The following is a 3,671-nucleotide window of genomic DNA, read 5'->3' as shown; positions in this document are numbered from 1 at the left end:
TCTTATCTTTAAATCGTTAGAAACCGAGTCTAACCATCGTCGTCTTGGTCTACCTCTAGTTCTCTTACCCACCATAACAGAGTCTATTATTCTCCTAGGTAACCTATCCTCCTCCATTCGCCTCACATGACCCCACAACCGAAGCCGGTTTATGCGCACACCTTCATCCATCGAGTTCATTCCTAAATTAGCCTTTATCTCTTCATTCCGAGTACCCTCCTGCCATTGTTCCCATCTGTTTGTACCAGCAATCATTCTTGCTACTTCCATGTCGGTTATTTCTAACTTATGAATAAGATATCCTGAGTCCACCCAGCTTTTGCTCCCGTAAAGCAAAGTTGGTCTGAAAACAGACCGATGTAAAGATACTTTCGTCTGGGAGCTGACTTCCTTCTTACAGAATACTGTTGATCGCAACTGCGAGCTCACTGGATTAGCTTCACTACACCTTGATTCAATCTCACTTACTATACTGTATTACCATCCTGGGAGAACACATATCCTAAATACTTGAATTTATCTACCTGTTCCAGGTTTGTATCACCAATCTGGCATTTAATTCTGTTGAATTTCTTACCTACTGACATCAATTTAGTCTTCGAAAGGCTAATTTTCATACTGTGCTCATTGCCTATTTTCAAGTCCCAATATATTAGACTGCAGGCTTTCGGCACAATCTGCCATTAAGACCAAGTCGTCAGCATAGGCCAGATTGCTTACTACATTTCCACCTAACTGAATCCCTCCCTGCCATTTTATACCTTTCAGCAGATGATCCATGTAAACTACGAACAGCAAAGGTGAAAGATTACAGCCTTGTCTAACTCCTGTAAATACCCTGAACCAAGAACTATTTCTGCCATCAATTCTCACTGAAGCCCAATTGTCAACATAAATGCATTTGATTGATTTTAATAATCTACCTTTAATTCCATAGTCCCCCAGTATAGCGAACATCTTTTCCCTCGGTACCCTGTCATATGCTTTCTCTAGATCTACGAAACATAAACACAACTGCCTATTACTCTCGTAGCATTTTCCTATTACCTGGCGCATACTGAAAATCTGATCCTGACAGCCTCTCTGTGGTCTGAAACCACACTGGTTTTCATCCAACTTCCTCTTAACGACTGATCGCACCCTCCCTTCCAAGATGCCAGTGAATACCTGCCTGGTACACAAATCAATGAGATACCTCGATAATTGTTGCAATCCTTCCTGTTCCCTTGCTTATAGATAGGTGCATTTACTGCATTCGTCCAATCTGAAGGTACCTTACCAACACCCCATGCTAATCTTACTACTCTATGAATCCATTTCATCCCTGCCTTCCCACTATACTTCACCATTTCAGGTCTAATTTCATCTATGCCTGCTGCTTTATGACAACGGAGTTTATTTACCATCCTTTCCACCTCCTCAATTGTAATTTCACCAACATCATGTTCCTCCTCGCCATGAGCTTGGCTGCTCGCCACACCACCAGGATGATTTCCTTTTACATTGAGAAGATGTTCAAAATATTCCCTCCACCTCTCAGTGATTCCCTGGGATCTATCATGAGTTGACCTGAATTACTCAAATCACTGTTCGTTCCCTTTTTCCCTCCCTTCCTAAGATTCTTTATTACTATCCAGAGAGGTTTCGCTGCTGATTGACCAAGCCTTTCTAGGTTATTACCAAAATCCTCCCACGGCTTCTTTTTGGATTCAACAACTATTTGTTTCGCTCTGTTTCTTTCATCTACGTACAAATATCTGTCTGCCTCGGCCCTTGTTTGGAGCCATGTCTGATAAGCCTACCTTTTACGTTTAAAAGCTGCTCTCACTTCATCATTCCACCAAGATGTTCGCCTTTTCCCATCTTTACACCCAGTTGTTCTTAGGCATTCCCTTGCTGTTTCTACTACAGCATCCCTGTATGCCACCCATTCACTTTCTATGTCCTGAACCTGCTTACTGTCTACTGTTCGAAACTTCTCACTGATCATATCCATGTACTTCTGTCTAATTTCCTCGTCCTGGAGATTTTCTACCCTTATTCGTTTGCAGACAGATTTCACTTTCTCTACCCTAGGCCTAGAGATACTTAGTTCACTACAGATCAGATAGTGGTCTGTATCATCGAAAAATCCCCGAAAAACTCGTACATTCCTAACAGATTTCCTGAATTCGAAGTCGGTTAAGATATAGTCTATTATGGATCTGGTGCCCCTAGCCTCCCATTTGTAGCGGTGAATAGCCTTATGCTTGAAGAATCTATTCGTAACTGCTAAACCCATACTAGCACAGAAGTCCAGCAAACGCTTCCCATTCCCATTAGCTTCCATATCTTCCCCACATTTACCAATCACCCTTTCGTATCCTTCAGTTCTAATGCCAATTCTCGCATTGAAATCGCCCATTAGCACTACTCTATCCTTGCTGTTGACCCTGACCACGATGTCACTCAGTGCGTCATAAAACTTGTCAACTTCATCCTCATCTGCACCCTCACATATTGAATACACGGAGACAATTCTAGTCCTAATTCCTTCAACTGACAAATCTACCCACATCATTCGCTCATTTACGTGTCTAACAGAAACTATGTTCCGTGCAATGGTATTCCAGATAAAGAGCCCTACCCCAGACTCTGTCCTTCCCTTTCTAACACCCGTCAACTACACTTTATAATCTCCTATCTCTTCCAAGTTATCTCCCCTTACCCGAATATCGCTTACTCCTAGCACATCCAGATGCATCCTCTTTGCTGACTCAGCTAGTTCTACTTTCTTTCTTCCATAAGCCCCATTAATATTAATAGTTCCCCATCGAATTCCATTTCGTTCGCCAAGTTGGTTCCAAGGAGTCCCTCGCCTGTCAAATCGGAGTGGGACTCCGTTACTCCCATAGGTCCGAGGCTTGCTTAAAATGTTCTGAGCTCGCTAAATTCATGAAGCAGGATGCTACCCTACTTGCACATAGTCCAAGTGAGGATCTCTCCTCTAACGGGTTATGGACCACCGATGAATTGTATAGTCCTAGCCGTCTGAGCACAAGGAGGGCTATGACTCAGAATATGTCCGAGATGCCCACTCCCATTCCATAGCAACTGGTATCCCGACTTTCAGGACCACTTACTAGGCCACTCAGCCGTTGCCCATGGTTCACGAACTAGGAAGTGACTACAATAACCCACACCATGAACCATATTATTATTATTATTATTATTATTATTATTATTATTATTATTATTATTATTATTATTATTATTATTATTATTATTATTATTATTATTATTATACTGCTTTTTCCACACTGCTGTTATCGTGAGCGTGAACCCAGTTATACAGCCGGATGCCCTTCCTGACACAAACCCCATGTGGAGGGATATATTCAATTTTGCGTGTCTGCGGTGGTAGGTAGTGTGGTGTGTTGTGTTAATATGAAGAGAGGAATGCGTTGGGACAAACACTAACACCCAGTCCCCAAGCTTAGGTATTCACCATGTTGTGTGTATGTATGTTGGATATTCAGGCCGAAGGCTGGTTTGATCCTCTACAGCTCCACCAACAGCTGTCACAGACAGCTTAGGTGTCACTGAAGAGGCATACTACGGAAATGAGGAGTGAGGTAGTTTCCCGTTTCTTTCCTCACTGAGCCAGAAGTTGCTATTGCATATCAGTCTGC

Source organism: Anabrus simplex, chromosome 8 (assembly GCF_040414725.1).
Source record: "Anabrus simplex isolate iqAnaSimp1 chromosome 8, ASM4041472v1, whole genome shotgun sequence".
In the NCBI taxonomy this organism is placed as follows: Eukaryota; Metazoa; Arthropoda; class Insecta; order Orthoptera; family Tettigoniidae; genus Anabrus; species Anabrus simplex.
The sequence above is the reverse complement of the archived record's forward strand: the minus strand, read 5'-3'. Positions refer to the sequence as shown.